Source organism: Lipotes vexillifer, unplaced genomic scaffold (genome assembly GCF_000442215.2).
Source record: "Lipotes vexillifer unplaced genomic scaffold, Lipotes_vexillifer_v1.1 scaffold1073, whole genome shotgun sequence".
Classification (NCBI taxonomy): domain Eukaryota; kingdom Metazoa; phylum Chordata; class Mammalia; order Artiodactyla; family Lipotidae; genus Lipotes; species Lipotes vexillifer.
In genome coordinates, this window is record NW_006791304.1 from 949370 (window position 1) to 962992 (window position 13623).

Genomic DNA, 13623 nt, shown 5'->3' on the forward strand with positions numbered 1-13623 from the left:
TTTAATTTATGGCTGCATTGGGTCTTCGTTGCTGCACGTGGGCTCTCTCTAGTTGCGGTGAGCCGAGGCTACTCTTCGTTGCGGTGCACGGGCTTCTCATTGCGGTGGCTTCTCTTGTTGCGGAGCACAGGCTCTAGGTACACGGGCTTCGGTAGTTGTGGCTCACGGGCTCTGGAGCGCAGGCTCAGTAGTTGTGATGCACAGGCTTAGTTGCTCCGCAGCATGTAGGATCTTCCCGGACCAGGGCTCGAACCCATGTCCCCTGCATTGGCAGGTGGATTCTTAACCACTGCGCCACCAGGGAAGCCCCAAGTGTGTTTCTTAACAAAAACAAAATTTCAAATTCATGTGACCCTGCATATGCCCCCGGCTCATGGAATATCACCTCAGAGGTACAAAGGACTCTGCACGTCATCTAGGCGGACCTCTAGCGAATCCACCCTTTCCTCCTCCCCTCCCCCTGCATCCAAATCCTTTTGATTCTGTCTCCCACGTCTCTGATACCTCTCCTCCTTCTTCTACCTCCACCATCCTCACCTGGTTCAGACACTACCCTGTCCTTCCTGGACCACAGCTGCAGCCTCCTGATGGACCACACTCCCCAGTCTTGCTCATGTCTCTTAGTTACACTTCAGCTAGAGTGATCTTTTTAAATGCAAATATAATCATGTCCCTCTACTGCTTAAACCTTAAGGTGGTTCCCCACTGTCCTTAGAACAAGACACAAACTCTATACCGTGGCCTCCAAGACCCACATGATCTGGCCCTTACCCACCTGTCCAGCCACGGCCTGCACCACTCTTGTTTTCTCTGTTCCAGCAACTTCTTTTTTTTTTTTGCGGTACGTGGGCCTCTCACTGTTGTGGCCTCTCCCGTTGCGGAGCACAGGCTCCGGACGCGCAACTCAGTGGCCATGGCTCACGGGCCCAGCCGCTCCACGGCACGTGGGATCTTCCCGGACCGGGGCACGAACCCATGTCCCCTGCATCGGCAGGCGGACTCTCAACCACTGCGCCACCAGGGAAGCCCTGAACTTCTTTATATAAACTGTGATCCTTCTCAACCCCAGCTCTTCCTATGTCTCCCATAAGCTACTCCCTCCGCCTGAAAGAGTCTCTACCATCATTCCTCTAGGCAGCTCATCCTTTGGGTTTGAGTAGAAATATCACTTTCCTGGAGAAGCTTAATTACTTCTCTAGACAAAGTCTGACCCCCCATTTTAAGTCTCCAGTGCATCTCCAGTGGCAGAGCTTGGCTTAGCTCCCTGTTGTACCGGCTCCCATTCTGACGACTGTTCCACCAGGCTGATCACCATCACAAGCCCTGCAGGGGCAGCTGGTGTTCAAATGCCACCTCTTTGGTGCAGATGCACACTTGTATAAGCTTCTGGAAAGGAACTTTACAATATGGCTCCTGAGCCTTTAAAATATCTGTACCTTCCTATGACAAGGAAAGAATGTGTCGATGAGTGATCTTTTTGATAATGATCTTTTTCATTGTAAATGAACACCTTCCCTTTCTGAGTTTAATGTTTATGCTCTCTAACTCACTATCTCCACTTAGGAAACACATCCTAAGGAAAAGATCTAAATGGTGAAGAAAAGTCTGTGGAGAAAAATGTTCATATAAAATAGAAAAAAGTGAGATAGCCAAAGTATGATGATGGTGAAGTAAATTAAGATGTATCCATAGATTAGAATATTAAACAGTAATTTTGAAAAGCTGTTGCATGTCTATGGTTTTTAATGATAGGGTGATTAAGTGAAAAGGTAGGGTTTAAGTGAAAAGGTAGGGTTTATTTTACCTAAGTGAAAAGGTGGGGTTTATTTTACCTATTCCATTTTATTACATCTAATATAACTTAGAAATGTCCCACTAAAACCATCTCTAATTTGGGAAGGAAACTGACACAAGATAGCCAAGAACTAGACTTGTGGAAGAGAATGACAGTGGCAGATCATCATTATTATTATTTAGCTGAAATAATATCCATACATACAATATACATCGCTGAGCACATTTTCAGTCATATCAAATATCCCTCACATCCTAGCTACCAGAGTCCCCGTGAACTGCTTACACAAAATCTTCGAACAGCTAACCCCAGAATGATACCCTTGAGGCAAGCAACTGAGTGAGATGACAAGAATGTATGTTGAATTCCTCGAAGCTACCCTACAGGCAATTTTGGTTCTTCCAGACCTGTTACCTGAAGTCTGGCACACTAGAGCCCCCATGTAACTAAACTGAGGATATTTCATCTTTAAAATGAATATTCAGTGTGCCCCCTGGGACGCCCTCATAACCAAAGGGGAATATTTTTGTCCTGCCCCCTGCTTCTGCATCAGTGACTAACAAACGACTCATCACCTTCCTGTTTCCCTGAGAGGAAATACATGTTTCGCCAGGTGAAATTGCCTTTAATTCTGTTCTTGATAAATAGATTAAAGATGTTATTAATAGCGTAAAGATTTAGGGAGTGTTGTTTATTTGATTTTCTGTAGAAAATATCCAAGAACTAAGAAGCTGCTTGGTGTTGCGGGCAGAAATTGTGTTTTAGAGTAACAGAGGCCTGGATTCAAATCCTGACTGAGTGTCTTTTGAGATATTTGGCCTGGCTAAGCCTCAATTTCCTCATAAAATTATGCTCAAGTACTAATTTGCCAGGTAGCGATGAATTTAAGGCTTGTCCAGTGTCCAGCACATTATGGAAACATAATAAATTGTTTGTGAATGAATGGCCTTAAAATGCTTAGCAGAGTGCCCTTCCGCGTCCATCAGTGCTTCCCAAGCGTTAAAGTGCATAAGGAAGCCTCTTGGGATCCTGACAAAATGCAGATTCTGATTCATTAAGTCTGGGATGAGGTTTCCGACAAGCTCCCAGGTGACACCAATGCTGCTGGTACACAGATCAAGCTTTGAGGAGCAAGGTTTTATATCACTGGTTCTCAAACCTGGCTGGACCTTGTCAAGGAAATTTTTAAAATACTGATGACTGGGTCCCAGCCCCAAGATTCTCATTTAGTTGATCTGGAGGTGTGGCCTGAGCCTTGAGATTTTTTTCTTTTTTTTTCTTTTTTATGGCCATGCCGCATGGCATGCAGGATCTTAGCAGGATCTTAGTTCCCCGACCAGGGATCGAACCCACGTCCCCTGCAGTGGAAGCACAGAGTCTTAACCACTGGACCGCTAGGGAAGTCCCAGCCTTGGGATTTTTAAAAGCTTCCTAGGTGATTCTGAGGTGCACCCACGCTTGAAAACCGCTACTCCATACAGTATGTTCTTAATAAGTAGGACCTATTATAAATTTGATGAGGATACAGATGACCATGATCATGCTTATGTAACAATATAACATACTGTAATACTATTCTATAATAAATAATATATACTATGCTGTATAAAGAGCAGAGAGAACCACGTAACTCAGCAGGTAGGTCTTAATTTGCCAAAATGCAGAAGAGAATGGACCAATCAGAGTCTATGCAGAATTTAGAGATTGCTAAACTTTAACTACTCTAAATGAATTATATGCAATGCTTTAAAGAAGAGTGCTTTTTTTCAAGGGTGTCTCTTCAGACGTATTCCAGTGCGTAGTACACATAGGGAGGTTTCCATCCTATCTTGTTAACTAAAATGTTTGGGTTGCTTTTAACTGTGCATTCTCATTTCCAACAGAGAGTGGGAGCACGAGACACATGATACAATAGGGAAAATGTCGAGGCAGCGTTTTCGAACATAATCATCCAAATGTGAAGGGACATGCAGTTCAGAAGAGACAGAGTAAGATGATATAGCAAGGAGAGAAGGGAGCAGGTGACGCAATCTGATGTGACGCTGACATGCCAGATCAAAGACTCTGACGGGTGAGAAACATTTCATTTGGGAATCAAGTGAATTGTTATAAAGTTAAGAGCGAGAAGGACGACTGTGGAGATAATAGGACTGGCTTTCAGCCACCACATCTAAGGACTTTGCCCAGAGGAACTATTCAAGTGCTCATTCAGAACACACTGTCTGGAAGCATTAATGAAAGTGTCCGGGATTCCAGTGGGGTCTGCTTGTCTTTTAATGTCTCCACCCCAGTCCTGGAACCTCTGACCTTCCTGAGTATGTCACCCAGATTCCAGCAATCTTCCTCAAAAAGGACCAATCTCTTCTCCCTGAGAGATTTATGTATTCTACCCACTCGCTGAGTTTAGCACTTAATTTGCATTTAGCACTTGCTTTTGGACTCACTTATTACCTATGTCACTAATTATTTTTTAATTGAGGTATAGTTGTTTTATAATGTTGTGTTAGTTTCTACTGTACAGCGCAGTGGAGTTCCCTGTGCTATACAGCAGGTTCTCATTAGTTATCTATTTTATACATATTAGTGTATATATGTCAATCCCAATCTCCCAATTCATCCCACCACCCCACTTCCCTCCTTGGTTCCCATACATTTGTTGTCTACATCTGTGTAGGCCACTAATTTCTAAGTTAAAAAAATTTTTCCTGCACCATATTTTCAAATTATTAAATATCTTTTCATACTCCTTTAAACCTAATAATTTTATTATGTCTTCTTAATTTAACTCTTTCTACCACTTTACTGTTTTGCAGAACAAATCTGCCACTTCAAAGGAAGTAATTTTAAACAAGTCATTTGCAAAGCTAAGCAATAATTGCCCATTGAGGAGTCTGAAGAGAGAACATGGAATGGCTTTCTCTCTAGGCTTGTCGCTCTCTGAGGTTGCATGAGTTGGGCAAGAAATTTATTCTTTTGCACCTTGTTTTTTCCATAAGTGTTTTCCATAAGTGTATTGAAAATATGAGATATTTTGATAGAACAATACAAAATTTCTCAGAAGAATACAACATTAAAACTTATCAAGACAAAAGTAGGAGTAGGATTAATATGAACCAATTGTACAACTTCGAAGGAATCTGAACATATCTGAAACAATAAAATTATGTTTACATTGACCAGATCCAGAGTCTTAATAAAGTTCAAAGAATACTATGGAGTTAATAATAATTGGATTAAAAATGTGAAACTATATATTTTCATAATGGTGATCAGAATCATAAAAGAAAGAATAAAAAACTGAATTGAAGCCTCTGGCTTATGTGGGCAGATGAGAAATCTCAGTAAAGTACAACTAGACAGACCGGCTGGAAGGGTCTGACATCAGGGAAGAATGCCCTACATCCACTCAATGGAGTTGAAAGAGAGATCTAGTTATAAGCGCTGGGAGGAAACACAGCCTGACAGGTGCAATATCGTCTCCAAAGGGTATAGTCAGAGAAGATGATGCCTGACACACAGTAGGTACGCTTGGATGGATGGATGGATGGATGGATGGGTGGATGGATGGATGGATGGATGGATGGGTGGATGAATGGATGAGTGGGTGGGAGGATGGGTAGATGGGTGGATGGGTAGATGGGTGAATGAAAGGGTGGATAGGAGGTTGATGGGTGGATAAATGCATGGACGAATGGGCATTCAGATGCAGAGTCCAAAAAGAGATAGCATGCTACCTAAAAAGGCAGCTAATCAGGGGATAAAAGGGACACAGGAGAAACCCAGCAGCCTTGACAGGCAGGCAGCATCAGAGATATCCATCTGCAGATAGAAGGTATTCAGGGAGAGAGAATGAAGAGAATCCTCACCCTGAAGAAAAAAAAATAAATGGGAGGTTGCTGAAACAATAATTTATAACAGGCAAATAATACAACAACTAAACTCTCCAATGAAAATGCCAACAATCGGGTCTTGAGTGCTAGACAGAAGCTCAGTTATCAGACGTAAGGCACAGGGTAAGATGGATGTCTCAGGACTGGCACACAACTTCAGTTATCAGAATCAGCGCATGAGGTCAAAGCTGTACCAGCACCAAAGGCCACTTGATGCTCAAACTTGAAACTCCTTAAATCCCTCTTGCTTGCAAGTGGGATTAGTCCTTGAGCCCAGGGCAGAGATGAGACTACAGGTGTGTTCAGGAAGACCCAGCCTTGGGGAGAAGAGACAACTGTGGCTGGAAATCAGACAACCTGGGAAGCCAAGAGGACCCTAATAACTCCACTGAAGAGAAAGGAGAACTGAGATGAAGTTCCAGAAAAATGCAGACATCAAATTCCACAGACCTTTCCAACAGTCATCTGAAAGCAGACCAAGAGCATTGTGGTTGAGAGCTTGAATCCTCATGTGGTCCCACTTCTATGTGCCGCCATTACTCTAGTAACCTGGTAACACCAGCGCCACCAGCCACTAATATTCCCTGACTTCTCTTCTGTGCAAAGAGCCCTGTCCCAGGTTTCCATCAGGAAAGGGAATTCCTTTGATTTAGAATAAACTGATGACAGGAATGGTAAGACTGAGCAAAGATGATGTGAAAAATAGCCAAGGATATTTTTTTTTCCAAAATCAAAACAGAGACCATACATTCGAGCAGCAGGGACTTCTGCCACCTATTAAAATTGATGGGAGGGACCTCCCTGGCGGTCGAGTGGTTAGGACTCTGCGCTTCCACGGCAGGGGGCACGAGTTCGATCCCTGGGGTTGGGGAACTGAGATTCTGCATGCCGCTCAGCCAAAAGATAAATTTTTTAATTAAAAAATAAAAATAGGGCTTCCCTGGTTGGCGCAGTGGTTGAGAGTCCGCCTGCCGATGCAGGGGACGCGGGTTCGTGCCCCGGTCCGGGAGGATCCCACGTGCCGCGGAGCGGCTGGGCCCGTGAGCCATGACCGCTGAGCCTGTGCGTCCGGAGCCTGTGCTCCGCAACCGGAGAGGCCGCAACAGTGAGAGGCCCGCGTACCGAAAAAATAAAAAATAAAAATAAAATTGATGGGAATGGTCCATTTGGACTCATGGATATACCACTTGCTGCAATCAAAGCGCCACAGTGTGCAGAAGGTACTTCCCTTTCCAGCCCAGGTCCAGTCCTCTTATGCCCTCATCCAAGTTGGCCTCCGTGGCTGAGCCTGTCTCCAGCCGAAAAGGCAAAGCTGAAGAGCTGAGGTCACTGACTCGGCGCCCTGGGAAGGAGGCAGCTTGTTGCTCTCACGGAGGGAAGCCCCGTCTCCCATCCTTCCACCTGCAGTTCTGAGGAGCCTTCTCCACATCAGCATTCTGAAGGTGTCCTCTGATGTGCGGTGGCATAGGCTGAGCAGCTGTTCGTGTTTTCATTCCATATATTTCGCCCCCAGCATTGCCTCCAGCCCCTCGCACTTGCTTAAGAGGATCGTTTGCTGGGAGCGTCCTTGAGATGTGATACTGCTGCCTTTGCTTAGCAAATAACCCTGGTTTCAAAGAAAAGAGACAAGCTGCCTTTTAAACCCAGAGCCACCATGGAGGATTCCAGAAGGAAGACTCGACTTTGCAGAACCAGGGTCTGTGGGACCTCATCCCACAGCTCTGTGAAGCGCCATCCGGCAGCATCCTTACCCCTGGAGCAGAGTGTCGGTAACAAAGGAAAGGAAGTGTTTCCCTAAAGTCTGGCTCCCTGCACTGAGAAAAGTGAAAAAAACTGCCTGAATTCTGAATGTTAATAAGCTGGCAGTCACTGGTCTGTCGTTAGAGAATAGGAGAGTACCCCCACATACTAATGGAAGATGCCTGTATCTCCCACACCACAGCACCCTTGGTGCTGGCAATGATGCCAAGGAGATCCTCCTACCCCAGGGAACCACTCCTCCAGCCCTGCCCTCTATGCTCTTTCAAAGAAGAATGTGGCTGGACCACTCATGTCTCCTTCCCGTGAAAAAAATTCTCATGTGTGTCAGGGCCTGGAACTCAAGACAGAGCAACTTTATTCCATTCACTTCCACTTCCTTGAGAGCTTGTCCTAGCTTGAACCACTAACACCATCCTCTTGTTCTGCTCCCTCCTCCTCCCCTCTCGCCCTTCTTGGATTCCCTAAGGAGTAAAGCAGGGTTAGGGAGGCAGGACAAAGAAACTAAAGGGATGGATAAAGCTGGAAGTGGAGACCAACCCAATTAATTTTCACCACTGTTGGGGACTTCCCTGGCAGTCCAGTGGTTAAGACTCCATGCTTCCGCTGCAGGGGGTTCAATCCCTGGTCAGGGAACTAAGATACTGCAAGCTAGCTGTATTGACAGGCCCTTCCGTGTCATCCTGGCAGAAAGCTGGAGAATGACAATGCCTACCTCGCGGGGCTGTTGAGGGAATTAATGATATAATGAACGCGCAGAGCCCAGCAGGCAGTAAGCATACAATAAACGGTAGCAGGTATCATTGTTTTCTCCCCGGACAAGCCATGCACACCAGCAACCTGCATATCATTGTTACTGTCTCTGTCACTGGCTACCACAAGTACCATACACAGCTCAACCTCAGCAGACAGGGCAGAGGTAGAGTCACTCCGATCTGGCTACCTTCAGCTGGCACCCCTGGAAAGCAGGCAGACTGTTCTTATCGAGGCGAGGTGAGCCCCAGAGGACAAGCTTTGCCACTGGAGAGGACTGACCTTTAAGCTGAAATGGAAATGAAACAGAAGTCCTTTTCAGAGTTGAAAGCATCCAGTTACCTCTCCTTTCCCTTTCATAACACTGCCCAGTATTTGCAGTTACAGGCTGGCTTCAGAGAGTAATGCTGTAGTTCCAAGGACACACTGCATCAATTTCTGATCCACCTGAAACCACGTAAGTGCCCAAGAATATCCCAGACCCTGTAAGATTTACAGACCAATTTTCTAAACCTAAGTGGTTTGCATAGGCTTTGGATAAGAATCTGAAAGCATGTTTCCTTATCTAAAGTGGACCACTTTAAAAGAAGATACAATATTAGCTTTCTAGGGAGTGGTTTGCAGCAATACAAGACCAATGAAAACAGTCATCTGGAAAATTAGTGTTAAAAATCAACAGTTCCTCTACGGGAAAGACGTGAGGCTGCATTTCATAGAGCTTGGGAGTATATACCTGAAATCGCTACTGTGATACAAAAATCACCAGTTGAATTCCAGTGGTATCATTTACTTGGACCCTGACCACTATCTCCCAGGTTATGACAGAAGGGATGTGAGAAGAGGAGATATTGTCTATCTGGATAGTCACGGGGGGTGGTTGGAGGTCATAAACCTGCAGAGGTGTTCACTTCCCATTACAGTCCGTAACAACTCTCACCATGGAGGGCATGGTGGTCCTGGGCCCATGTGTCTCAGATGGAATGGAGACACTGAACTCTATGCAGCTACAGCAGAAGCCAGAGATTTCCTGGGTATAATCTCCCCTTTAGTCAGTCAGTACTGAGTGCTCCTGGGATGAACAGGATTTTACTGGGAGCCTAGAAGCATATTCTTAGAATTAGAAGTAACCCCACACTACTTAAAACGTTTACCATATTGAACTGGGAAAATGAAAGTCTTGCCGGGTAAGAATGAAAATAAATAATATCCTTAAATGGCAAAGAGTCTTTAGATATAGATTTTTCAAGTATTTCTCATCTTTGTTGACCGTCTGAGGTTTTTCAAACATCACTTTGATCTTCGAATGTATTGTGGGCTATCATGGCATCTGTCCATATCTCAAAGCAGTTTCAAAATTAGCACATTCCCTATTTCCCCCAGAAGGAATCTCTGAGACCATTTTACAGGGAACCTGGAAAGATGGAATCCCAGCACACCTGAGGGAGGGGAGTGTGAGGTGAGGAATGCTTAAGAAAATATCTGAGATCTATTTGGCACAGAATAAATAGAAAAAAACCTGACATGGTTTCCCTCATTGCCTCCCACACACCTGCCTTCTGAAAGGACATGTCCTTTCACAGTCCTGCTAGAGAAAATTGCCACGGTAAGAGCCGTCCAGAGGAAAGGACTCCTTTAGCAGGGCCCTTTGCATCACCTCCGAGCTTCACATACTTTTCTCCACCCTGAAAACTTGCCTCATTTTTCTCCTTTCCACCCCATCTTCCTTGGACAGCATCAGCTATAATGGGCACTTTTTAGGAATTCAGACTCTCAGACCCCATTCCAACGACTAAACAAGCATTTTTCTTTTTTCAAGACCTCCATGTGATCTCCTTGCACGTAAAAATCTGAAAAGCCTGTGCTACGTCATCGTCTCTCTATTCCTCAACCCACTTGGCCTTCCTGAGTCCTCCCTCTTTTGATTAACACCCCTAAAGGTTTTCTCAGTGATCCTGTCCTGATTTCAGCCTCAAGTCCCTATTGCTATCCTGTCCCATCTCCGCCCATATATGAGGCTGAGTGTAGGAAGACAGTACTTTTATTTGTCTCTTGTGCTTTTCATTATCTGACCTTACCTAGGTTTGCCCTGTCTCCTTCATAACACCTGTGGCTCGACTGAAACCAATCAACCCTATGCCAGGCGCTATAGTTACAAAGGTAGCGAAGACACTGGCCTGTCTTCCAGGAGATACGTCCACACAGGGAGAGCTAGACTCTCTCTTGTCATTCAGCCCAGCAGCAGCTCTGCTGGGAGCTCTCCAAGGCCACGAACAACTGAGAGAAGAGCTTCACCGGCCAAAACAGAGCAAACATGACCACAAACAAATTATAGCTAAAATTGGAGGTAAGAATTCAGTTTTAATTAGGAAAAGTGCCCAACTCTCCTTTCTGTACTTGGATGAGACGGCCAACGCCCAACACAGAAAGACCACCAAGCACCCTAACTGTTCACTACACTTTCCTGTTTCTTCCAAATAAGACATTTGCCAATGCACACAAGACCCATCTGGCATCTTCATCAAAGCAACAGTAGGCAAGCAGCTGCACACCCTAAAACCCTTGGGGTCAGATCCCTCTCTTAGCCTACTTTCGCCGGTATCACCACCGAATGTGAACATAAGTGGCAGAGTAACAATGGCCTCAGATTCTTTGTAACTCCCTCCATAAAAATGTCATTTATTATGGTTAGCAAAGTGGAAAGAGGGGGAGGAGTAAATTAGGAGTTTGGGATTAACATATACACACTACTATACATAAAATAGATGACCAACAAAGACCTACTGTATAGCACAGGGAACTCTACTGAATATTTTGTAACAACCTTTAAGGGACAAGCATCTGAAAAAATTACATATATATATATATATATATATATATATATAGCTGTGCTGTACCCCTGAAACTACCACAACATTGTAAAGCAACTATACATCAATAAAAAAATTAAAAATTTAAAAAGTCATTTATGAACTGCTCCCCTTGCATCTAGACTTGCATGTGACTCCCCAAAGAACTGAAGTGGCACCACACCAGTTCCAGGCCTAGGCCTTAAGAAAGCCTGGCAACTTCCACCTTTGCTCTTTGGAGATCCCTGAGTCACCATGCAGGTAATCTGACTCTCCTGATGGAGAGACCCCATGGACAGAAGAGGTCCTTAGACTGTGGAGACGGACGGAGGCCCAACCCGCCCACTGAGGGTAGCTAGGGTAGCCCTCCCCATTACTCGAGGTCTGTGCACCACCGGACTGCGCTTCCTTGAAAGAGACTCCAAGTGACACAAGCAGAGCTGCTCCACTGATCCCAGAGCCCAGTCAACCTACAGAACCAAATGAGAAATAATAAAACGGTGGTTGTTTTAAGCCCCTAAGTTTTGGGGAAGTTTGTTACACAATAATAAATAACTGATACCACACAGTTCTGGTAACTCAGAAATAGTCTTGGGATCTCACGAAGTTAGCCCTACCTACCAGAAATCTACCCTGGGTGAAAGAAAATAACCAACACTTCCAGATGACCGACCAGCGGTCAGTTGATACATCACCGGCATCCCAGTGCGTGGGGAACAAACACTGTTTAACACTTGGCTAAAAGAGGGCGATTGAGAAAGGACAGGGAAGTGGGCGTCCGGCTGATTTTCTTCAGAGTGAGACACCTGCTTTCAGGTGTCACCAACCAAACCCTCAACCAGCTGAGGTAACCTGCCACCTTCTCCCATAAGCTACGAACTATGTCGCTTTCATCAATGCCTGAACTCCAAACCGCAGCACACTGCTAGAGGAAAGGAGAGACTCTACAAAAGACGGGTCAGGCTTCTCATAGAAGTGCCAACATCTCATCACGGATCACACAGGAGGAATGTCTACAGGGGTTTGCGGTAAAGAGGGTTGGATGTCCCGGAATCAGAAAGCCCCAGACACTTTTTCCTGATCATCAAGTGTTGCTCAACCCTCAAGTGGAGATCATCCACTCACTTCCCAAAACTTCAGGAAAAGCAATGCACCCAAGACCTGATTTACCGTATAATCATCATCAGTCAGTCTCAAAGAGCGACTAACTGGCTCAGCCCAGAGGGGAGGACCAGTCAGAAGCTAGAGGACTAGAGATGCTGCATAATGAGACCAGCCAATGCGTAGCCAATCAGCAGCTCAGTCGGGTGAAAAGAGAAAGCTCTGCGGGAGGCCTGCACTGTCCCAGCATCTATCTGACACCAGTGGGGACGACTTAACTGAACAATCAGCTGTAAAATAGTCAGCACCCAATGCATGGTTGGCAATGCCCTGGGAAAAGACACATATAAAAACCTACACTGAGATACAATCAACTAAAATTAGGGGAGTAATTAAAGTAATTAGGGTTTATTTATATGAAGCTTACTGTTGCCATTAAAAATTATGTCTAGGAAGGGAATTCCCTGGCAGTCCAGTGGTTAGGACTCCATGCTTCCACTGCAGGGGGGCACGGGTTCCATCCCTGGTCGGGGAACTAGGATCCCTCATGCCCCACCGTGTGGCCAAAAAAAAAAATATGTCTAGGAAGAATACTAATGACATGGTAAATGCTTACAATGCTTCCTAGCCGAGCAACCTTGGACACCTTACTGAAGTTTTCTGCGCCTCTGTTTCCTCATATATAAGTGGAAATACAACCACATTCCATTAATTATTTTTTACGTATTTATTGGAGTATAATTGCTTTACAATGGTGTGTTAGTTTCTGCTTTATAACAAAGTGAATCAGTTATACATATACATATGTTCCCATATCTCTTACCTCTTGCGTCTCCCTCCCTCCCACCCTCCCTATCCCACCCCTCTAGGTGGTCACAAAGCACCGAGCTGATCTCCCTGTGCTATGCGGCTGCTTCCCACTAGCTATCTGTTTTACGTTTGGTACTGTATATATGTTCATGCCACTCTCTCACTTTGTCCCAGCTTACCCTTCCCCTGCCCCATATCCTCAAGTCCATTCTCTAGTAGGTTTGTGTCTTTATTCCCGTCTTGCCCCCAGGTTCTTCATGACCTTTTTTTTTTTTTTTAGATTCCATATACGTGTGTTAACATATGGTATTTGTTTTTCTCTTTCTGACTTACTTCACTCTATATGACAGACTCTACGTCCACCCACCTCACTACAAATAACTCAATTTCGTTTCTTTTTATTCCATTAATTTTAGGATGCATGTTTTCCCACATTTTAACATCTCTGAAAAAAAATCATCATTTATGGTGACACAATGAATTGGTGGGTTTTTTTCTTTATTTCTTAGTGTACATACGATGATGATGCATCTTGGAACCCTGGCCTCTTAGACTCGCTGAAAATGTAGGACTTCCTGCATTAGGTTTTTGTGAGGATTAAAAGAGTTAATATAGGTGCCTCACAAGGGGCAAACACTCAAACCAATATTACTTATTATAACCATTATTA